The sequence below is a fragment of the Mixophyes fleayi genome, chromosome 9 (genome assembly GCF_038048845.1).
Source record: "Mixophyes fleayi isolate aMixFle1 chromosome 9, aMixFle1.hap1, whole genome shotgun sequence".
NCBI classification, from domain to species: domain Eukaryota; kingdom Metazoa; phylum Chordata; class Amphibia; order Anura; family Limnodynastidae; genus Mixophyes; species Mixophyes fleayi.
Genome location: NC_134410.1, coordinates 94,059,657 through 94,085,571, shown reverse-complemented (window position 1 = coordinate 94,085,571; position 25,915 = coordinate 94,059,657). Strand labels below are relative to the sequence as shown.

Here is a 25,915-nt window from a genome sequence, read left to right as displayed (position 1 = left end):
AGATATCCTTACAAAGGAATAAAAGATTAAATTAGGGTTTGAAGTTAGGTAAAAATTAGGCCGACTAGATCGGCCAAACGGTTCTTATCTGCCGTCAAATTCTATGTTTCTATGTCAAATTCTTAAGGATGTCTTGATATCCTCAGGTCTTCTGAAGTCAGATAGGGTCTGAGCCAGGAGGATGCAGGCAGGGTCTGGAACAATGTGGGCCACGAGGGTGCAGGTAGAAAGCAAGCAGACCACAGAGGCTGCTGATTGGATCCAGCAAAATGGGAGTCAGGGAGACCAAAAGTTTGTGACTCACCATATGCAAACAACAAGCCTGGAATTGCTATAGACTGTGAGTAATAAAGCAGCAACATGTTTAGCTTTGTAAAAATAAATTATAATTTATTATTGTCAGTTTACAGAGAAGCTGTTTTTTTGTATATTGTAGAATATTTTGTCTAGAGAAGCATCAGAAACTTTAATATTACAACCCATAGATAACTTTAAAACTGTATTTGAAATTCTAGCAAGATATTGCTGCAATGTAATCATGTATTAGTGCAGTGGCTCACAAATCCAGTCCTTAAGCCCACCTAACAGTTCAGGATTTGAGGATACACATGCTTGTGGCACAGTTAGTTGAATGAAAATGAATGAGGCACTAATTAAATCACCTGTATTCAAGCATGGGTATCCTTACAACCTAAACAGTTAGGGCCACTTGAGCAGTTGAATTGAGAAACACTGTATTAGTGCATATTGTGTATCATACAGAATTCATGCCCTGTTGTGGTTTGTTTTATTAGCACTCTACCCATATCCATAGAGTAAATATAAAGACCTCCGCTTTATTATTTATTATACCTCAACACATCTGGAGCTCATTTTGAGGTGAACATACATCTTTTCTTGTTGTGTGTAAAATATGCATTTCCGTATAATGCATGCGGACCAAAAAATGTGCATACATGTGTATATATATATATATATATATATATATATATATATATATATATACGTATCATTGACTTTCATCCCCTTATGCTTGTACTGGAGGGCTGGTGCAAAGACTGACTAAAAGCAGCATTATCTAGTGTAGTGAATTCTGATTGGCCGCTTGTGTATTGACCCCTCATACTTAACTCATTAGCGTCATGACTATATTATACCAATTTGGGGCCATCTTAATTGGCATTTAAGTTTGGACTAATACAAGAAAGAAAATTTCCATTTGATTTTTAAAGGAGAAAGTGAGAGATTGAGTTGTTTGGATTAAATTACATATTATATAGGAAATGCAACTTTTGAATTTATTAATAACTGTCAAGACAATATTCTCTTATGTGTATATGACATTTTATTACATTATAATATTGTTTAGTATTAGTATTAGTAGTATACACACTTGAATACCTGATGTAGGTCTGGCGCAAATACTACTGTTTTTGAGCTGGACGCATGGTGAGATACATCCAACTTAACATATATACTTAATTATGTGCCTTGTTCTACGGACGTTCAGAGCACAAATGTGGCCACCTCTAAATGAATCCCTTAATATCCACATCAATTTGCTAATATGCAATAAGTTACTTTATTGTCCCTACCATATGTAGCATTATTCTGCTTCAATCACAGATGAAAACATAATGTTGGTCATTCCTTTGAGAAATCAGTTCTCATGCAGCTTATCACAGCTCCACCCAGCATGAAGATGCAGGACCCCCAGCCAAGCCCATAGCCCCAGCTGAACTGGGAAGAGAGAGGAAGGAATGGCGCTGACAGGAATTTTAGAGAAAATAGCAGGAGAGCACTGGTCTGCAATAGAACTAAGGAGAGAAAAGAAGAAAAAACAGGAAGATGATATAGGCAACATATAAAACAAAAATAAATTTGAATTTAAAGAGTAACGTGAGTTGAATGAATTTTCAGGGTTTATTTCAATCAAACCATTGGCAATAGTTATATTTTCACCAAACTATCCTCTCAAATCAGCATTTTTACTGATACATCATTTGCGTATTCAAGAAATGTATATATGGATATATGACCTTTATTCCCTATGCATGTGTTTGACATCACAAGAATTGCAATTAATTTAGAAACCTCACAACATTACTTTGGACTGTTGAGAGATCCTGCTTGTGTCTATGCCCCTTCTTACATAATGACAATGTCCTCTTATATGCAGCCATGTCCTCATTCAGCCAGACATATCAACAGGTCACTGCTGCCAACAAAAGCAGAACAGAAACATCCATCAAATTCAATAGTCTGTGTTGTTGGGAACATTCCAATGATCAGTTTGGCTACAGGTTGGTCTATCCCCACCAAGTTCAAAAGTTTGGATATCCCTAACAAGCAGGATTAAATACAATAAATTGCAGTGACTCTAGTCTAAGGGGTATATTTACTAAGCTGCGTGTTTGAAAAAGTGGAGATGTTGCCTATAGCAACCAATCAGATTCTAGTTATCACTTATTTAGTACATTTTACAAAATGACAGCTAGAATCTGATTGGTTGCTATAGGTAACATCTCCACTTTTTCAAACATGCAGTTTAGTAAATATACCCCTAAGACATCTTAAAAATATTAAGTCAGGGAATCAAGAGGGAAAAGAGACTCAGTAAGTAGAAATATACATATCAAAGTATTACAACCCTGCTCAGATCGTAGTCACTGGTGCTGTGTATTTTCTTAAGCATAATTTAGAAGTGCCACTATGATATACTGGTACTATTGATCTCCATAAGTAAATATGCATTTGCTGTCACAGTTTTGTTAAAAAATCAATGTATGGCCTCTCAAATCAACTACCATCAACAGAATTACAAAAATTGGCAAAGTGCATTAGTAAAATGGCGTAGCTGGCATAATTACGTCACAGACGGAGGTGGGGCCCCATCCCAGTCCCCCCATAGGCTGGATATCTCCGACTCAGTGTCTCCTGCCTTGATTTAAGAAATATTTGCTTTTGGGCCTAGGTACAAGGATGGAATGGACTAGTCTCCGTATTGTAAAGTTAAAGTGACTTATGTTTAGAGTGCCAATCTTTAGTTTTACTTGTCAACTGACTATAATTATATTTAAATACTACAAAGTGATACATGTCTAGATTGCTGGTGTTTTATGACATATTGTTGTGTTTCGTCCCCACTATGTACCCCTTTCCCCTTTATGTCCTACCCTTTCCCTATTTCTTTTTTTTTTTTGTATCCTTTGCAATTATCTTAGAAAATTCAATAAACTTTATTTCAGTTAAAAAATAAAAAAAAAATTGGCAAAGTGGTTACTTAATCTTTAGAAACCTTAATCTTTATAACTTAAACTGAGTCTGGGCACAATCAAATCAAGACATCCTTTATTTTACTACTAACCCCTATTCTGTTTACCCAGAATAACCTCTTTAGTGAATGCCAGAAAAAGTTGGAAATTCCCACTGTAAATAAAGAAAAAAACAAACAAGGAAGGAAAAGAAGTATATGAAAGAGTGAGAGAGGCCTTACACTAAGCATGCCCAGATTTGTATAAGGCCATAATATGTTCTTCATGTTTTCACAGTATCTGTTCCATAAATGTATATTAAGGGGTATATCCAATTCGGTGCAAAGTGTCTCCGCAGACATTCCAGAGACACCTCGCTGATGTTATGGCAGAAATCTCTGCTCATTTTTCCTCACACTCCATAGAGGTGCAAGGAGAAACAAGCGGAGATTCCTACCTTAATTACTGGAAATGTGTGTAGCCAGACATTAAGGTGATGTTCATGCGCCATCACTGGCAATTGAATCTGCCCCAAAAAAATAGATGTTTATATTTACAAAGGGTCAGGCAGCACTATAAGATTAGCCAATGGGTACAAAAATGTAAATCTGGTTCCAGTTCTAGGGTAATGCATTATTCTACAGCCATACTTTTTCAGACTGTCTCTAACGCTTGCATACACTCTCCTTGTGCCAACAAGTTTCCCCAGTCTATGTTCTACATCCAGTGCCTTACCTGATACAAGAAGCAGAAACGACATATTGCGGAATTTCAAAGGCTGTTTTACTTGACAAATCCACAGCACACAAGCTACGAACCAAAGGCCAGAAATAAGTGTGGCGCAAAACAACAGGACTAGGGAAGCCATCTGCCAGTCTGCAAACAATTATATGTGTGTTAATACATTATTTTTTTGTTTATCTGTGCCAAATAATTAATTGATAATTAGCAAACATTTGTCATTGGGAGGCTAAAAGGTGACTTAACAGTTGTACTGTATGCATTTAATTTTAACTGATTAATCTAACTACTATATTTTCAAGTCTACTGTACACTATGATCATAGACATGTATCAGAGATATTGCATATAAAAGGTAAAGAAATCTCCAACCACATATCAATATTGGATGTTAGTGTTATATTATTGCCATACATTCTACCCTGGGACAACCTGTTGACTCCCTACTGCCAATTCTCCCTAAAGAGAACTTTGATTTTAGCCTCTGATTTTTCATAAATGTTGATAGAGGTTGTCTTTTTATAATTTACTGAACAAAAGCTTTGATAAATTACAGTTGCATGCTATTATGCATGCTATTGTCACCCAATTGCACATTTCCAATACAATTTTATTTATTGTAAAAAGGAAGATAAACATACTAGCTTATGTATAGTGTATATATTCATAAAAATATCATAATATTCATAAAGATAAGAAATGCAGACTGTGTATCAAAATAAGTTTCACATAAGAAAAACGTTATTTGAAGCAATTTTAAAAATGAATCTGTTTTAATAAATCATCTGCTATTATAATATATGCCATCATTATTTTTATGCAACTTGTGTTGCATTTTGCTTCATTTTCTATAACATTTTTTTGATTAATGGCATTATAGCACAATGGTTACCAAGCATAGTTCTTCATGACTATCACCCAGAATCTATTGATAGCATACTTGCCAACTCTCCCGGAATGTCCGGGAGACTCCCGAAATCCGGGTTGGTCTCTCGGAGTCCCGGGAGAGCTGGCACATCTCCCGCATCCCGCAATTGCGGTGCTAAAATGACGCAATTCCCGGTGTATCGCGTCATTTTGGCAAAAATGGCAAATGACGTGTTTTGCCATGCCCCCCCCCACCCTCTAGACACGCCCCTCCCACCCTCTAGACACGCCCCTCTCCCGGATACAACTTGCCAAAAGTAGGCAAGTATGATTGATAGTATGACTTCATGTTGTAATGTCAGAAAAGTTACACAGTTAGTAACGTTGAACATAAATACATCAAGTTTATCCTGCTCCAGCTTCTACATGTGTTGATCTAGAGCAGTGTTGGCTAACCTATGACACTCCAGGTGTTGTGAAACTACAAGTCCCAGCATGCTTTGCCAATATATAACAACTTATTGCTGGAAGGGTATGCTGGAACTTGTAGTTTCACAACACCTGGAGTGTCACAGGTTAGCCAAGACTGATCTAGAGCAGTGTTTTTTAACTCCAGTCCTCACCCACCCAACAACTTATGTTTTCAGAATTCTGTTAATCATACACAAGTGACTTAGTCTACTTGGCTGGGTCAGTAATTATCCCACCTGTTTCCACAGACCGAAATCCACAAAAATGAGCTGTTGAGGGACGTGAGGACTGAAGTTAAGAAACACTGATCTAGAGGAATGCAAGAACAGAACCTCAGTGGGGCAGTGCTAATTTATTATTACAGTGGAAAAAAAATCTCATTAATGACAATCATATTAATGCTCTGGATTAATCACCCCAATAACATAATGTTATATATATAACTAGAGATACAGGACGTGATTCAGAGTGGAATGCAAAAAAGATATATATCTTGTGTCCAAAAAAGAATGCACACAAAAATCTGTATTTCCATCCGTATTCAGACTAGAAAGTACCTGCAGATATGCTCAGATCTGATTAAGGGTGGAACCATGCAACTGTTATGTTCAGTGTAAACAAAGCATATTTCCTACTGTATTCAGATACACACATGCAAACGGAAGTCTGAATTGAAGTAAATACACTACTTTTACCATCAGTGTATTTACCCTCAATTCAAAGCAGAACCCATGTATGCATGATTGTTCAATTACCAACCGTATTCAATTCACACAAATGGCTCTTAGCAATTAACTCATTCTAACTCTAGCTTCAGAGACCTTTGATCATTCAAATGTAAGATAATAAACCCTAATCACATAATTTTTCACAAATAATTAACATTATTATATATAAATAAATAAATACACATCATTTTTTTATAAATAATTTTATGTTTTTGTTATAAATGTGAAAAAAAGGGACAAAAAATAAATAAATATATTAACATAAAAAATAGAAACGAAAATTCAATATTATTGACAAAGTCGTCCTTTAGCTCACAAAGGTCATTTCACATTTTAAAACAAGATAACTGTTGCTGCAGATGATATTGTCTTGCTCCAGGCAGCCCTTGAGCATGAACAGCTGTAAGTAAAGTGAAAAAAGTTATAACCATAATTATAACTCAAGGCACTATTACATCTCAGATACATGAAATATACATCCTTTTGATACACGGGAATGGTTGGTGGGTCATACTTTTTAAGACAGTTTAGGATCTTAATTATTAAGTATATTAATTTGCTATTAATGTGTTTGGAGACATTTGTCAACATCTACAGAGTGTGCAGCTGCAATATAATTTTATAGTAATAATAATATATTTAACTGATTTGTAGCTTCTGGTGTGCAATTGGTGGGGGTAAATGACTGTATCGCTATGCTGAATGCATTTAATGCAAACATCTACATATTACCAGTACTTGACTAAGGCAATGTTGAGTGAGACTTAAGAATTAAATCCACAGACAAAAACACAACAATACAAATTTGGAAATATATGTACATTGTTCTGCATTGGACTCTGACCTGCTGCTAGGCCGTTCAACTTCCTCTTGGATTCGCCCCTCCGCATGCAGGGCCTACTCCTCATGGTCCATTTACTGCTGCTGGATCGCCTCCTCCTGTGGGGCTATCTCCTCCACAGGGATCTCCTGATTCCTGTAATGGCGGCCCCTGCAATCTAATGAAAAATGGAAGCAAAAAAAAAAGTGATTATTTTATTATTTGTTTTGATGTTATTTTAAAACTACATAGCTGTATAACACAATATTTTGATATGAATTGTTCAGTTATGTATTTACATTTGAGGACATGAAGATCTAAAACAGGTGCTAACTGTGTCTACATTAAAATGGAATAAAAATGCAATATAAATAAATATTCAACCAGTCTTAAAAAATACTCATTCAGATCTTCTGTATGGTCATATTCTCTGTCCAAGAAGCATTTACACACCTGTCTTTTGTAATTTTCCTTTCTCTCCCATTGGCTTATTGCCTTTCACTTCCCCTTATCCTCTGAAATATTTAAGGCACCAGTTCTGGCAATATAGTGCCAGATTTTCATGTTTGGATCATTTTAATTGTTTCTGTTCCTGTATACTTCTGTGTTTCTTGTGGATCCTGGAATTCAGTTTCTTGCATCTTTATCCTGGTATCCTGTATCAATTCTGCACTCTTTCTTCAGAAATACAATGGAATAATGAAGCTTCGGTGGCAGCATTTTGGCAAGGGTTGTCGGATCGCACTAAAGATAAATTAGCCTCCCTTGACAACTTGATCTCTCTGTCTAATCAAGTGGACATCCGTTTTTGAGAAAATTCCCTATAAAAAGAATCCATGGTTCCAAACACATGTTATCCCTGAAGAACCTATGCAGCTTGGTAGTTTCCGACTCTCTGCTGATGAATGAGAAAGGACACTGAAGAATGATCTGTGTCTTTATTGTGCTGAGTCTGTACATCTCCTTGTGGCTTGCTCCAAGCGTTCGGGAAACGCCAGGTCCTAACCTGTTCAGGAGAGGTCAGGTTAGGTTTCTCCAAGCACTCTCCTACATCTCTCAGTCCAAACATTTGTTCCATCTCGGTTATCTTCTATTGTCCTTCTGGGTTGCAGACCACTTCAGCTTTAATCAATTCTGGAGCAGCAGGAAATTTTATCTCCACCACTCTTGTGAACCAGTTGTCTCTTCCAACGTCACTTCTGGAGGCCCGTGCGGTCCTTACAGTCATTGTTAGCAGTCATTTATCTAGTGGTACTATTAGTCATCGTACTTATCCTTTAACTCTTCAAGTAGGGGCCTTACACCTGAAACAGATATCCTTTCTTGTTTTACCTTGTACCACCAGTCCTACTATTCTCGGTCTCCCTTGGCTCCAACTATACTCTCCTCATCTGGATTGGTCTTATACCCAGTTATAAGCATAGGGTCCTTCGTGTATGTCTCGCTGCTTGCAAAAAGTTTGTCCTCTTCAAGTGTTACCTACCCAGACTACAGCTGCTACTTCTTCCCTTCTTACACAATATTCAATTTTGAGGATGTTTTAAACATACAATAGCCTGAGACTTTGCTGCCTCATCCAGTAAACAACTGCCCCATTGATCTTCTTCCTGGAAAAACCCCTCCACGGGAACTTGTTTATCCACTCCCCCTAGCAGAGACTCAAGCCATTGTCAAAGACAATTTACAGTGAGGATTCATTAGACCTGCATTTTCACCAGCCAGGGCTCGCTTCTTCTTTGTGAAGAAGACCTACCCTATTCCTCACATTACTGAATTATTAGATGGCATCAAAGGAGTCAAAATCTTCACTAAACTTAATCTTCGTGATGCCTACAATTTGATTCATATCTGAAAGGGATATGGTTGGAAAACTGCGTTTAATACTAGAGATGGCTACTACGAGTATTTAGTGATGTCCTTCGGCTTCTGCAATGCTCCAGCAGTCTTCCAGGGCTTTGTTAATGAAAACCGCAGAGATCTACTTTTCCTGTGTGGTTGTCTATTTGTATGGCATTTTGATATTTTTCAAAAGATCTTGTTTCTCACCACCTTTCTCAGGTCCTGTTTCGGCTACGCAAACATCAACTCTACTGCAAACTAGAGAAGATGTCATGAAATCTGGAGAATTTAGTGAGTCATGTATACCTGCAGATGACAGATGCTCGAACTGGGGCGCGGAGTCTAATGGTAGGTGTTTTTCACCATGACCCTAGGAGAGGGCATGGGCTTAGACACACCTATTACTGCAGGTCGCGGTTCCCAGAACGAGTGATGCAGGAATATAGGTGGAGTCAGATATGGAAGGAATATGACAATAACAGGTAAAGTTCACTGAAGACAATAACAATGAGGAAGTTAGTTGATTTGTTGAGAAGAGCAATCCAATATAAACAGTATCGATGAAGAACCAGTAGATCTGTTCAGCTGGTAACTCAGAGCAACAACAGCAGAACCGCAGATACAGCGACAGTTCAATAGAAACAAATGTGATGAAGAACAAGCTGATCTGTTTAGATGGTAACTGAGTGCAACGGCAGATGAATTACTGATACAGCGACAGCTCAATAGAAACAAATGTGATGAAGAACAAGCTGATCCATTTAGATGGTAACTTAGAGCAACAGCAGATGAATTACTGATACAGCGACAGTTCAATAGAAACAAATGTGATGAAGAACAAGCTGATCTGTTTAGATGGTAACCCAGAGCAACCGCAGATGAATTTCTGGTACAACAACAGTTCAATAGAGTCAAATGTGATGAAGAACAAGCTGATCCATTTAGATGGTAACCCAGAGCAACCGCAGATGAGTTACTGGTACAGCAGCAATTCAATAGACACAGATATGTTGAAGAACTAGTTGATCCCTTTAAGTGGTAACTCAGGACTACGGTAGAAGAATAGCTGGTACGGCAACGGTTTAGTAGAAACGGAAATGATAACAAACTCAAACAACCACAGTTGGATTGCAGCAACAGTTCAGTAGAAACAGCAATAATGAAAGGCTTGGTTGATCCATTTAAGTGGTAACACAGGTGACAGCAATTGAGTACTGATACAGCAGCAGTTCAGTGAAACAGCAATAATGAAGACTTAGCTAATCCGTTTAAAGAGTAACTCAGGTAACAGTAGTTGATTTACTGATACAACAACAGTTCAGTAGAAACAGCAATAATGAAGACTTAGCTGATCCGTTTAGCTGGTAGTTCAAAGCAGCAGGTGTAGGAGGTTCCTAGTGAACTTTGGAGTTACAATAGTAAAGCGGAGAAGTCCAATGAATGAAGCTGTAGATGAGACACTGAATGCAGCAGTGGAGACATGATAAGGCGAGAGTTCCATCAAAGGCACCAGAGATTAAACACAGCAGATCTTGAAGCAATGATGCACAGCAACCATGAGTCACACGAGGAGAGCCCAATCCTGACATGAGTAAGTAACTTGAAGAACATGATCCAGAGAGCAGGAACTGAGAGGTCTAAATAGTGCTCCAAAAGCATCAAGGCCAATAGGAGCGAGTGGGAGGTAATGAGAGAATGATTGACACATGTGTAGAATAGAACCAGATGGAAACTAAGACTAAAACACTGGATCCAATATACCGTTGTCACTGTTTATGAGACAGAGGTAACAACGCTGGCACTCGTCCACGGGGCCGGTGTGTGACAGAAGAGTTCCTTCAAACTTATTAAAATGCCATTTTTCTGGTTTATTGTCTCTGGCTCTGATCTACAAATGGACCCAGAAAAAGTTTGTACCATCTTGGAATGGCCACAACTCATTATCCAAGTATTTCTCAGCTTACAAATTAGACCAAAGCCGTATCGGAAACATTTCTTTCAGAAAGTGGCATTCTCTTTAGCAACAACCAGACACTGGTATGCCCTGCTTTTTAGAAGTGGATGCCTATTCAGTCAGTGTAGGAAGTGGTCTTTCCCAAAGATCTTTCACGGGAAGATTGCACCCTTCATTTTTTTTTCTCAAAAATTCCTTTCAGTGAAAATAAATTATACAAGATAAGGAACTTCTGGCCATTAAACTCGCTCTTGCTGAATAGAGATATCTGCTTGAAGGTTCTTGCTTTCCTCTAACCATCTTTACTGATCAGATAAATCCGCTGTACCTCCAATCTGCTCAATGTTTGAATATTCACCAATCCCACTGGTCTCTGTTTTTCTCTCAATTTGCTCTTCATATTATCTTTAGACCAGTCTTAGAGGTGATTGCAGCAGCCCAGGCATCAGACCCTTCTCAGCTGCAACCTGTTACCCCAGGGTTTATTGAAACAAATCCTTCAGGGGAACCTAGGCATAAGGATTAAGAGATGTTATCACCTGCCTCTGGGAGACCATTATCACCTGCTTAGGTTCCTTGGAGGCACTTGCGTTCTAACTCTAAAAACATTGACCTTTTGGGCAAAGATTAAAAAAAAACTTAATGTGATTCCATAACTTTTTTTTTGTGTCCCGTTTACATTTATTTAGGCACAAAAATAAATGATTTATGACTTTGTTGGCTAGTATAAATTTCTACTATGCTATTTTGGAAATTAAAATAAAATTTGTGCTTGGCATTTGCTTTTGAAATGTTGCATTTTTGCTGTGTCCAAGGTTGCTTAAATGAATTTTAAAAAATAGATACAAAACATACTTGTAAAATAATGATTCAGCACATAGATTTTAAAGCAAAAATATTCCTGTGACTTCGGCAAATCCGGCCAATTAACTTCTGCCTCTAGAACTACAACCTCAGGTTTTTCCTCCCGAGGATGTTATGAAAAATCACACACAGAGCAATATTCGTGCACACAATTTCTGGCACATACATAAGGCCTTCACCATACCAGTCAAGATAATGGAATTGGGCTTTTAAAATGTCTATAATCAACCTGGTAGAGGTATAAACATAATTGTATGCAATTTCTTGCTCTGTGTGCGGATGTAATATGGGAGTGAGGAGCCAAGGGCGAAAATGTTATAGGTTTCCTATAATGAACACTAAACACTACATCAGGATGGCAACATTATACGGTTATAATTAAATAACCTGTCAGGTCCGCAAAATTCTTAGCACATAAAGGCAAATTTTAAAATCAGATATGGACTTGTAAAATAAATTATAGGCACTTTGGTGTTATATCAAAATTTGGCTAGTACAGGGACCTTAAAGATTCCTATTTATCAAATGTTATCTGACTTAAATGTTAGATATTTTTCAAGTAGGTGCGCAATATGTTTGTCAACATAATTACCCAATGTCCTTGCATCATCTTCTCCTTTGGGTTAGTCTACACCATATGCCTGATTGCCTCATAACAAATGAACCATGGGTGCTGCCTGGGAATTTGGCAACCATGTTGTGGTTTTCGATTGCGAAAAATAGATTAATTTCTTCCCTTTGGTATCAAGACGATTTGTGACTACGTCTATAACGTGTGGAAACCCAGCAAACTGTAAGAATTGTTGTTTGATGTGCACAAGAGACTCCTCATCCTACAATAATTATCTGATTGATGCGCAATAGGAAAGCGTGCAGCACCACCTTCTGTACATGACTAAAGGATTGCTGGGACAACACCGACTGTGCTCTGGAATGACCCAGAGGCACAAGAATGTAACACAGACACCAATTTAGTCAGCGGTGGAATTGATGATCAGATGTTGACCATAGGCTCAAGATCACTTTGCACAATAACAAGAGTGTCTAGAATGACTTGATGTGGAAGCATATAGATGCTTAGCACCTTAGCACCCAACATCCCAAAAATGCTGACACGTAGCCTGAAGACATGGTCCCTAGGCCAGCAATGTTATGGAAGTTGCTGCCTTCAGAGGTGATGCTGACTGCTGGGCTACATGTTTCCATTATGTAATATTTTGTGGGAATGGGATTTCAGTACAGAAATATGTTTGACATTCGATTACAGAAATATAATTTAATATCAACTACATGAGACACCTTCCAATGAAATGGTGATTTGCTGGAGAGGAAAAAAAAAAATATCAACAAACATAAGACGTACATATGCCATAATTTTATTAGTGTGTGTGTGATATAGTTAACATATGTGTCTATTTGCTATAGTGTCACTTTGCGCTTTTTTAATTGTAATTTAAAAACCCATATAATCACTATATTGTCACTTACTTTGATGGTGTTTCTAAATAACAGATACCTTATAGTTTTTCTTTAATTGTAATTCAACAAATACATACAATAACTATATTGTCCTTTGGCGGGAAATTCAAAATAACAGGGAACTAAGCAAACATTTCAGCTGTTATTTTGAAATAAATAACTAATGTATACATTACATATAATCCCTATTTTTTTTGCAAAAATATGTTTGCAGTTTGATTATTGTAAGGTTCTGTGCTTTCAGACAGGGAGTCAGCGAGACACATGCGTACTAAAATTTGAACAAAGAAAAACATTTTATACCTCCTGTATAGAAAAGTATTGCTCATAAAAGTAACAAAATGTCACAAACCAGTGTGTGCTTAGTCATCTTATGTAGGTGATCCAGGTTATTGCAGTGGTGTCACCTGTAGAGGTGATTTGCCAATCACCCAATAGGAGCCATGGAAATAATACTAGCTCCGTCATCATCATCCTTATGTACTTACACCACCCATGTGGTTTTGCAAATGATACAACTGTAATCAAACACAATTGCTGTAAACTGGAGACTGGAATCTGTAAGCAATTGCGAGAATACACCCTTACTGTCAGGCCCGGCGCTCCCATTAGGCAAGGTTAGGCACTTGCCTAGGGCTCTGGAGGGCGCCTGGAGGGCGCCACAGTATTCTAAAATACTTTAAAACTGTGCGGCGACCGCTGACCATACCTGTCACGGCCGCCGCACAGCATTCAGATGGACGGAGATGGGGCGGTGTCAGTGAGTGGAGGGGAGGAGGCGGAGCAGAGAGGCGGCGGTGGTGAGACAAGGTAAGGAGAGGAGGGAGGAGGGAGGAGGGCGGCGATTTTTGCGGGGGGGGCGGCGATTTTTGCGGGGGGGGGGGGGGGGGGGCGTCGCTTTTTTAAAAATGCCTAGGGCACCGTGGACCCTAGCACCGGCCCTGCTTACTGTACTTTTCTTATGTTAGAAATCTCCTTCCCTCCAGGGTAGTCAGTGTCAAAAGCTGCAGGTCTAAATAGCCATAGTTGTGTAGTTTCACTTTCTGAGCATGTGATGTATGAAAAAATGAAATAAAACTTTATGCAAACGGGTGTTCGTTTCAGTCTGAATCAGGCCCACAATTTCTTGTAAGAAAATCAACTAATCCATTTTTAATTCCAGTTAACATATTGGTCATATGTAATTCTCCTATTAGAAAATTCCATAGTCTGACTACCTTTACAGTGAAGAACCACTTTCTATGCTGATAGGGAAACCGTCTTTCCATTAGTCACAGTGGATATTACCTATACAGTTCTGGGTATAAAAACAGCTTAACACAAATCTTTGCGCTGACCTTGGATATATGTGTACACAGTAGTCAACATACATACCATTACTCCTTTGATTATAAATATCAAATTTCATTCACTTACATTTTCCATACCATCACTTCTAAGTTTCCATACAGCGAATTCTAAATTTGCTCATTGACCATGGTGGAGATGCCCAGGCTAATGCCTGTCCCGATAATATACGAGACTTTTGCTTTCTCCATAGGGAAATTGCTGGATTGAAGCGCAAAATTGATTTCACATTGATTCAGAAACCCTCTGCACAGTTTTGGATCACCATCGAACTTGGTAGGAGTTGGCAGTTGAAGCAAGGAGCAATGGCTGCAAATTGAACAGGTGGAGCTTGTGTAGGATCAGAAGAGTCACCTGAACAGCTGAGAGTAGATTGAATGCTATCCAGGCGAGAGGAAAATTTTTGAAGAAGCTGCATGATTTGTCTCTGTGCGGATTCCTGGCTCACAAGCCAATTCACCAGGCTTTGCATTGAGCGGGAGACAGACTGAGCAACATCTTGCAGAGAGATCTGAGGCAAGCAGAGCCTGCAGACCACAGGAACAGCTTAGAAAGACAGCAAAGGAGTAGATAACAGTACTTGAGAGTCTGGTGCGTGACAACGTTTATTCATAATCTTAAAAGATTAAAAAAGTACAACTCAGTGCACCACCTTAAACAAACTGTTTTTTCTACGGCGATTGAACTAGCTCCTGAACACATCCATTTCTAGTGATGCTAAATGTGGAGCAAAGCAGCAGGGAACAGGGTATATAGCAAGGAGGGAGTGTACAGTATACTGTAGAACAGTGACTTGAGAGAAGCCAAGAACACTTAGATGAAAGTGTGTAGCAATAAGAGCAAGCAATAAATACACTCATTGCCATATTTTCCTTGCTGGAGTTAGGTTTACCTAGGCTAGTTCCTCTATCTTTGTCCAAGATCAATTGGTATATCTTCTGCTGGTTTCAGTGTGTTTGACCTTGGCTATGTTTACTGCTTTTGGCTCTCTGCCTGCCCTTGAACTATCCGCCTGTTTATTGACCTTGTGTACCTTTCCTGCCCTCAGACCCAGCTTGCCTGTTGACTATCCTCTTTTGTGATCTGTCTGTTTGGTTTTGTCTAAGGTTTGCTCCAATTCTGTAAGTTTTCCTGACTCTACCTCACTCAGGGCTATTGACAACTATACACTACTGGGATCAAGTCCTGGGGGCATCCGAGTACCAGTGAAAAGTGTGTTTCCAGGAAAGGCGGCTGCTAATGGTGAAAAACGACCCGGAGCCATAGGTTCTGTATAGGAATTATATCTCCTGTTAATATACAGAGTTAAATTCAGAATCAAAAACAATTTTGATTTTGAATTTAATACTGTATATGATTTTAAATCAGAAAATTAAAATAAATGATACTAAAAAAATTATTGCCACCCTAGACTTAATGTTTGGAAGCACAGCCTCTGGTCAAAATAACTGCAATCAACAGTTTCCTATAGCCATGGATGAGCTTTCTGCACCTCTCTACTGGCATTTTGGTCAACTCTTCTTGTGCAAATTGCTTCAGTTCTCCCAGAATTAAAGGGTGCCTTCTCCCAGCAGCTGTTTTCAGATATCCCCACAGATGCTCTATTAAATTTAGATCTGGACTTATTGCAACATCTTATGTTGAACCATCCCTGGGTGCATTTTGAAGTGTGTTTAGAGACATTGTTCTGCTCAAAGACCCATGACCTTCGATGGAGACTCAGCTTTCTGACATTGGTTTCAACTTTGCCCTCCAAAATGGTCAGGAAATCTCCAGATTTTCATGATGCCATGCATACATTTGAGAAACCCAGTGCAGCATAGGAACTCTAAAACATTGCTTAACCTCCTCCGTGTTTTACTGTAGAGAAGGTATTCTTTTCAATTTGCTTTCTAAAAACATTGGAATGATACTCTATCAAAAACCTCTAATTTGATCTCATCTGTCCACAGGACATTCTTTCAGAAGGAATTTGTCTTGTACAGGTGTATTTTGGCAAACTCCAGTCCAGTCCAATCTTTCTTATGTCTCTCTGGGCCTTTAGTTGACATTGGATGGTACTCTACAATATGAATCCTTACAGTCATCATATTGTAGAGTGGAAAAGATATATAGATGACGTGGTGTGTATTTGGTCAGGAGGTAAGAAAAAACTGGTAGAATTTGTGGAGTTTATTAATACTAACATATTGAATTTAAAATTTACAGCCAACATCAGTAATGAGAGAGTCCAGTACTTAGATCTAGAGATTTTTGTTGAGAACGGTAGACTTGAAACAAGAACGTACTTAAAGGAGGTGGATTGTAATTAGAGATGGGTGGGCTCGGTTTCCCGAGAACCAAACCCACCCGAACTTCGCCTATCCGAGTACCGAACCGAGCAGGCTCTGTACTCTCCCACCCATTCGGAATCGAAATCGATAAATACATATCATAAAAAAGCATAAATACCTGCCTACACCGCAATCCATCGCCATTTGACAGAGGGAGAGAGCAGGGTTAGGTCACATGCTGTATTAGAGCAGGGGCAGAGCAATAATTGTACACCTTATTCTTTGTATTATTATTTCAATTCTAATCTATTCAATTCTATTATTATTACAAATTATATTAGCAATTGTTAGAGCAGGAAGAGAGGAGGCTTTTTTTTTCAATATTATGCGCTACAAGTGCTTTGGTGTGTCCCATATTCCCCAGTGTGAAACACTAATTTTCCTGGCTGTCAAAAGTGATATTTATCAGCAGTATCTATACAATTTTTTTACACTATAAGTGCTTTGGGGTGTCCCATATTCCCCAGTGTGAAACACTAATTTTTCTGGCTGTCAAAAGTCATATTTATCAGCAGTATTTATACAATATTTTGCACTACAAGTGGTTTGGGGTTGTCCCATATTCCCGTGTGAAACAATAATTTTCTGGCTGCCAAAAGTCATATTTAGCAGCAGTATTTATACAATATTTTGCACTACAAGTGGTTTGGGCTCATTAAAATGGATTCAAAGCAGTCCACATATGAGCAGAATCAGCAAGCAGGTGCTGGCACCAGTCCTGATGGTAGTCTTCCCTGTACGCCATCTGGTAAAGCTTATGTAAAAGTACATAGTCTTTTTAAATCAGGGAAAAAAACACACCCAATAAAAAATAAGTATACTTATAAGTATAAGTATAAGTGTGAAGATACCGGGTATATCTGGCCCAATGCTACCCACTTCACGCTGGCTGGCCACTCACTGGTGCCTTCCTATGCCAGGGAAGTCTACCCAGTACCTTCTAGGATTCCTATGGTCACTCAGGCAAAATACAGTTATAAAAATACAACAATATATTTATTGTCATACAAACAACACTAGAATATTATGTACACACAGTAAATAAATGCCAGGCAGATTTACCACATCATCCGTCCCTTACCCCACTAGCTTAAGGAATTATAGTCACCTGGCTGTCCAGACTTCACGACCCGTGGATCTCTCTCAGCTGCATATATCAACTTTAGTCAGAGAACTACAACTCAAAACCTAGATCTTGCACCTTCATGAATGAAATCCCAGAATGAACACCCTTCCCCCTGGAGTTGTTTCTTATATCACAGGTCTAATTTCCACAGTCTTTCCCCTCCCTGGGCAAACCCCTGGGTCTATTCTACTTAACCATTGGTCAGTGCTGGACTAGGGGGGTTGGACAGGGGAGTGAAGATGAGCTGTCCTTCCAGAGAACCTCACCTGTTAGATGGCCTGTCTGGACTAGCCTGGTGAGAAAAATGGACACTAATTAGTTTTCCTACTCCAGCACATGGCAACCTGATCCCTACTCACAATCCCCCTGGCTTCACTTTAAAGACAATGAATAGCAACCTTACTGCAAGTCATCAATATACAATACATAATATACATATTTACACTGAACTACAATGTCCCCTTAGCCACATGTTATTGGACAATGCAGTTGTAGTCTGGTGATCTAGGGAACAAAAGCATGGGCTATAAAATGTATTTGCTATAATCCACATTATGTGAGAAATGAGAAACCGAATGCTCACAGGGTTATCACACTCATTTTGTCACAATAAGTGTAGGGTGCAATCTACCCCAAAATAGGAAAGGGACTTGGGGCATTTCTATATCACGTACATTCTTGAAAGGCTGCTGTTTTGGCAATTTCTCAATTAGGGTAGGGTGTCATACACAGACTGACCCCAAACTGGCTTTGTCCATTTCAATTTATATTGTACAGTCTATAACGGCTGAATTTTTTACTATTTTCTACAAGTGGAGGGGGGCCTATAGAGACAGAAACCAAACTGCCTTTGTCCATTTCAATTTATATTGTACAGTCTATAACGGCTGAATTTTTTACTCTTTTCTACAAGTGGAGGGGGACCTATAGAGACAGAAATCAAACTGCCTTTGTTTATTTCTTTAGATATTTAACTATAAGTGTAGGGTGTAATATACACCCAAAGACGATGGCTGCATTGCCAATATGCATAGATGGATGTAATAATAATCTGTTAGCGACAAGTAATCACCATAGAAATTGGATAGAAAATATTCCAAGTGGACAATGTTTGAAAGTAAGAAGGAATTGCTCAAAAAACTCTATGTCTATGTAAATCAAGCAGGACATATGCAAGAAAGATTTTTGGAACGAGGATATAACCTTGAGACTGTAAATGCACAATTCAAAAGAATACAAAAAATATATAGACAAGAACTATTGATATGCCATAGAGAGATGGCTAAAAAGAAAGATCTAGAAGGAGTGAAATTTATTACCCAATATAGTGACCAGGCGATCAAATTGAAGAAGATTGTAGAGAAACATTGGCCCATTCTATTAAAAGATGAGAAATTAAAAGGGATAATTCAATATAGATCAACAGTAATCTATAGGAAGAGTCAGAACATAAAGAATGAGTTGGTACAAAGTGCAATTCCATTACAAGAAATGAAAAAAGAAGGAACATGGTTGAACGATAAAAGAAAAGGCTTTTACCATTGTCATAGGTGTCAAGCATGTAAAATCGCTAATATCCAAAATACAAAACCAATAGAAGAATTCATGTCAAATTCAAATGGAAAGGCTTTCCCTGTGAAAGATAAATTCACGTGTGATACTACAGGAGTAATATATGTATTGGAATGTCCGTGCGGACTACAGTATGTTGGCCGCACTATAAGAAGTTTAAAAATTAGATTGAGCGAACACTGTAGAAACATACGCAAACGGGTTGAAACATATAGTGTATCAGATCACTATGCTAAATAATGGGCCTTAAAAGTATCCAAAAGTCATGTAGAGGAGGGGATTTAAAAAAAAAGAAAAAGGGAATAGATTTTTGAGGAGAAAACAATCTCATATGTAACTTGCCGCAAAACTAGAAGTTCCGATGCTGAAACCGGAAGTTCGGGAGTTGGAACGCATATGTGTTCCAAGTAACCAGTAAGCAAACACCGCGTACAGTCAGTGGTCTCTGGAGCACGGGCTTATGAGAAGGCTGGTAAGAACAATTTCTGTCCTAGGAGAATACTGCAATACAGACCTATTTAAACACCATGGAGGTTATATCAAACAAACGTGAGTACTCACGCAACTATACATGGACTTACATATCTGATTATGGACCTTGATTACAACACTGATTAGTGTTGATGAACTGAGGACTGATTAGAGTAAGCATAATTATTGTATATTGAAATTGCTGAAGTGTAATATGCAGGGCCGGATTAACCCGAGGTCTAACTGGGCTATAGCCCAGGGGCCTCGGGCATCCAGGGGGCCCTTCAAAGTCCGCAGCAGCATTATTGATCGGTCCGGGGGTGGGGGCGCCCCCAGCCCGATCGATGCTGCTGAGCACTGTCAGTCCAGTCCTCCGTCCCCGGCGCTCAGTACTCTGCTTATTGAGGAGATCTCGCGAGTGAACTCTCGCGAGATCTCCTCAGTAAGGAGCATACAGCGCGCCGGGGACGAAGGACTGCACTGACAGGTAAGCGCTTTGGGAGGGGCCCTCACGGGGGATGGGGGTGGCGGGCGGCTCATAATGGGGGCCTCACGGGGGAATGGAGGCGCCCTTAGCCCAGGGGCCTCCATTCCCTTAATCCGGCCCTGGTAATATGTAGCGTCAGGGGAAGAGAGTATAACCAAGTATATATTTCTGCCTTGTCGGGATTGCAGGTATCTGATTTTTTTTTGTCGCTCTCACTGTTGTTGGCTTTATCGACGACAGACAAACTTGCCCCACCCCTTTTACCACCATTCAAACAATCCAGTGCTGCAATCTTCGATCAAGTTTTCCCTTTCCAGAAAGGTTGGCTAAAATGTCATGGGCCTTAATTTTCATAATAACATTATGTATAGTAAAATAGGAAAAATCTAGGTCTCTGGAAAACAATCCCTAGAACCATATTCCCCCTATGGCATACAGTCCTACAGTCCATTCAGGTACACCACAGCTCACCAAGGGTTAACAGTAAAGTCCATTGTCGCATAAAATTATTTAATAAGAGTTCCACATTTTCAGTAACTGTGACTTAGTTCCGCAGGTTCTGTTGAAGTCACCCTCTGCATTATTTCCTCAAAGCTTCCTGAAAAGCTTTTTAAAGTTCTTGACATACATTGGTAGTTATTTCAATTTATTTGTTGTGATAATATTGTAGAATAATTCCGTAAAACATTCAAACAATTGTTGCTTGGCTACAAACTATTGTCTGACATCCTCAGACAATTCTCTGGCTTTCTTTCTTTTCTCCATGCTATTCATGCTCAATTAATGAGTGACTTTTATATTGCAGACACCTGCTACTCACCACAGGTGTGGTCAGTTTCAAAGTGAAGGAGAATCACCTGTGTGGCTGAATCACACAAAAATAACTTATTATATAATTTTTTTAATTTATACCTCGTTCACAGTGAACTAAAAACCCGGGATATTGTCAGGGCGAGCCCCAACGACCCCGGTCATGACTCAGTGTGAATGGGGGTCCCTGCATCTGCTCAGGTCTGATGACCTGGGAAGTAGACCTGTGACTTTTGCAGGGCTATTCCTGGGTCTGTCCCAGGTAGCCGCCAGTATGAACAGTGCGACCCGGGTTGTTCAACCAGGTCTCACAAAAAGGAGCTGATTGGGGGGATTAGAGAAGCTGGAACATGATGTCTTTGAAATGCTGCAGAGGAGTGGAGAAAGCATGGCACACTGGCAGGAGGGAGAGGTTCTTGAGCTGCTTGCAATTAGAGGAAATGAGGAAATTAAAAAACAAATAACTGGCACTGTAAAGGGTGCCACAGTGTACTTCAATATTGCTAAAATATTGACAGACCGGGGGATCAAGCGCACCCAGCAGCAGGTAGTCAACAAGTTGAAGGCACTAAGAAAATAATACTCAAAAGTGCATGACCACAAGCGCAGAAAAAGTGGTGCTGACCGTATGAAATGGTCATTTTATGAGCAGTGTAACGCAGTGTTCGGCAACTCTGCCCTGGCAAATCCTATAGCACTGTCCTCCTCAAGCTGCTTGCTTACAGTGCAACTTCTGAAAGCAGTTAATCACTGCTGATTAGTGGTGAATCGCAGCAAAAAAGTGGTGAATTGGACTTTTCTGCTTTGAATGAAGACAGCATGAATAGGTCATTAGATGAATTTGCGGAGTCACAACCTTCGCCAGCAACACAACCATCGCCCGAAACATAACCATTGCCAGCGACAGAGACCCAGCCGGTTTGTTCCAACAGCAAGTTATTAACTTTAACATTAAAAAAACTAAATTAAATTAATAAATAAGAGTTTAACATTAAAAAACTAAACATAAATATATATTAAAACATCAACACGTATATGTTGCAGCGTGAAACTAGTGTGCAGGAGGGAGGAGGCCTCAAGCACATATCAGCTTACAAAACTGCTATTTCATTTTGCAGCAACATTCTTCCTTTCTGGCCCTAATGTGTTTTGCTTGTTTTTCTCATTTCTAGTTTACAGTGTTCCTCAAAAAAAGAAGAAACTCACAAAGATGGAACAAGAACAATAGCCATGACCACAACAATGGTTGAACAGCTCAAGGAAATGAATATGACTATGCAGGCGCAAGAAGACACACGTCTCTAACACTTCTTTGATAATGAGTGCGAGCTGCAGAAGTCTATCCTTACGCAAATAATGGGTATGCATGAGTATATTAGCAGAGAAAATAGAGAATCTCAAATGACCTTCCTTGATCACCTGTTGTCAAGAGTGCAAGGGCCTGCACAACCTCAACCACACTCTCCATACCACCTTGATGGGACTTACCCCTTATATAACAGAGGGCAAAAAATTTTCCACCAACTCAGGCACATCACTAAAAACCCCACATCATCCGCAACAAATTCCTCCACATTGCCCGGAGTACCCGACTTATCTGCATAGCCCTGACTATCCAGCTGCTCCACATAACCCTGTCTATCCAGCTGCTCCACATAACCCTGTCTATCCAGCTGCTCCACATAACCCTGAGGGATGGGGTACGACAACACTTACCCCCGATATCTTGACCCCGAACGCCTCCTGACGAGTATCAATGGCGACTGTTGTGCAAACCGACTTGAACCAACCCCAATGCAGGAAGTAGCCGGCGCCACTTCTTGACGTCACTGACAAAAGCGATGGTATTATCGCTGATGTTAAGGGGGTAATTTAAGTATGCGCCCATGTACAATGTAGTTTACAAAGCCTTGTACAGAAAGTTGATGGTGCTGGGTGAAGCCCTTCATTAACCACCGCTGCAATCGATAAGCTGCATCCCCAATGATGTGTACTGGGATCTCTACCCCCATTAACGGTCTTGGATTTCTGTAAAGCAATACAACAGATTCAATTTATATTAGTGAGTGCAAGTACGTTCATGTGGTTGTCTGAAATATTCAATGTTATGCACAGCAGAATATAGGTGTGCGCAATTTTATTTTTAACAACTCTTTCTATAGTGCACACATATTCTGCAATACTTTACCGAGAATATTGGAACTTTGACAACAATCACTACACCTGTGGATCTTGCAATCTATAATACCTTGCACAAAAAAACACAAAACATATACACGCTAGCCACATTTTGGTTACAGGACACAATTCACATGCTGGTATATTTTAGAATTGTATTTGGAAAGCTGAACATCTACAGATGGACATGGACTGTAAACAAATAGCAAAAAATACATGAATGTATTAGCTTGCTGAGAAAAGCATCATATAAAAATATAGATATTTACCTCTCTAGGGAACAAGTAGCCATCTTGCTTCTCCTCTGCAATCTGGTACAAATCCGAACTGGCCAGGACTCTGGCGTCATGGGAACGTCCAGGCCAGCCAATTAAGACATCTGTGAAGCTGAAAATAAAATATATTTAGCTTTGTTTTACAATACACATCATAAGACACAGTCGCATTAAAATAAAAAATGAAGCTTACTAATAGTTGTGGTCTGTAGAATAATGGAATGCCAGCCTTTGCGGTTGTAGTGATCTGCAGGGTTGTCTGTGGAGGCAATGATAGGGATGTATATTCCATCTATGGCTCCAGTAGACTGTGGATATCCACGTCGCAGGAATCCAGTGATGGTGTCATCTAGTTGCTGTCCTTGAGGCAACCAGATGAAGCGATGGTAAAGGGCTTCCAGCATTGTCTTCGTGACTTCATGCACTAGAGTGCAAACCATGGATTTCCCCACTCCAAACAAGCAGGAGATTGTACAGTATTCGCCAGGGGCAGCATACCACCACAACACAATTGCTAATCTCCTACTTGGTGCAATGGGTTTTCTGCAGTTTGTGGTCGGTCTAGAAAGTGCTGGGGTGATAAGGTCCAGCACATACTGAAATGTCCCATGTGACATGCGAAAGTGTGCCATCCACTGCTCATAATTAAAAGCTTTCACAGTAGACCACAAAGCTTTTCCATAATTGGGGTCTCTGGCCTACATTCTTTGGTTAGTCGTCGTGCTTAATTTGAATATGGAGGAAATGTTGGACCTGACTCTTCTCCTGCGCAAATAATGACGTTGAGTATTCATCATCATCATCACCATTTATTTATATAGCGCCACTAATTCCGCAGCGCTGTACAGAGAACTCATTCACATCAGTCTCTGCCTTATTTGAGCTTACAGTCTAAATTCCCTAACATACACACAGAGAGAGAGAGAGAGAGAGAGACTAGGGTCAATTTTTTTTTATAGCAGCCAATTAACCTACTAGTAAGTTTTTGGAGTGTGGGAGGAAACCGGAGCACCTGGAAATACCGGGAGAATATACAATCTCCACACAGATAAGGCCATGGTTGGGAATGGAACTCATGACCCTAGCACTGTGAGTATTCTCCCATTTTGCCATAAATTGCGCTTTTCTCCACCTGAAATGACACTGCAAGGTAGTACAGTGTTAGCAGATGCATCAAACTCTCATTTGCTGTATGATACAGCAAAATAATGCAATTAACCAGGAACTCCAGGCTACACAATAGTAACGTTGGCAATGATTAAAGCAATGCAGTGAACAGTTACCACCCACTTTGGCCTCATCTTTGTATGCAAAAAAAGTCCCCTCTAAATGACCTCATCCTTGTCAGCCAATCAAAGCTCCTCTATGAATGGGGTCGACACAGGAATTTCATGGGTCCAAGGTGCAGTTTTTTCGGGGTCTGATGAGCTGGGATGCTCTGTGACATGACACAGAGCCGGGACAGGAGTGTGAACGTGGTATTAGTGGCGCAGTGCTGATGTCTCAGACTTTGTGGTACCAACTTGGAAGAGGACAGGGTTACCCGCTGCCAACATGTGTGTCCAAATAAATATATAAGAACTGTAATTTTTATTTGAACTAAATTATACCATCTGTACTTCTAGATAATCACTTAGTGGCGCAGCGGGCCAATGCTTATAGTTGCAAATGTACTGAATTGTGTATTGTAAATGTACTGATGCCATGTTAGAGGAAAATTGTTTCAGCTGTCTGAAGAAGGAAATCCCATGCTAATTAAGCCTTTTTCATCTGTCAGTGATCAACACTATTTTAGCCTGAATATATAGCAGGGGATCGTTACCTTTTATCCTGTCCTGTTAAAAAGATAGACGAACTACATGAGTAATGCAAACAGTAATGCAAACAGCCAGTAACTTAGGAAATCACATGTGAGCTTTATTAAATCCAAGATTAGATAATATATTCCATCCTGATGCTAAATATCTGATGTAATATCTCTTTGTGGTGCAAGTTAGGAAGGGGGCTGGGTTACCCCCTTCCAACATGTTTGTCAGAGAGATTATATAAGAGCTGCAATTTGTATTTTGACTGTATTATACCATCTGTACTTCTGTATAATTACCAGTGCCTCCAACTAGTGTCTAATGGTCCTTGTAAGGTCTCCTTGAGGCAATAAACATTATTGCTTGAAGATTCTGTCTGTCACCTGCTGTATCCTGTAGCCAACAGATAAGAGTTTACATTATAATCCGTTCCCCAGCTGACCCAGAGTCTCTGTGTCAACGCTCTGCCTGCTACCCAGTAGTCCTGATCCATAG

At 39.5% G+C, this 25,915-nt stretch overlaps 1 long non-coding RNA gene across 2 annotated transcripts; it reads right to left on the bottom strand.

The window, feature by feature from the left end:
• Positions 1 to 1,044: 1,044 nt before the first annotated feature.
• Positions 1,045 to 19,641, bottom strand: LOC142101657 (uncharacterized). 2 transcript variants are annotated; one of them, XR_012679105.1, is made up of 4 exons: positions 19,487 to 19,641; positions 6,905 to 7,058; positions 3,990 to 4,130; positions 1,045 to 1,817 (listed from the first exon to the last, which is right to left on the bottom strand). It is a non-coding gene; the product is annotated as an uncharacterized LOC142101657 (long non-coding RNA). The 2 variants fall into 2 exon arrangements; XR_012679106.1 differs by lacking the exon at positions 19,487 to 19,641 and adding an exon at positions 11,032 to 11,205.
• Between the last annotated feature and the right edge of the window lie 6,274 nt (positions 19,642 to 25,915).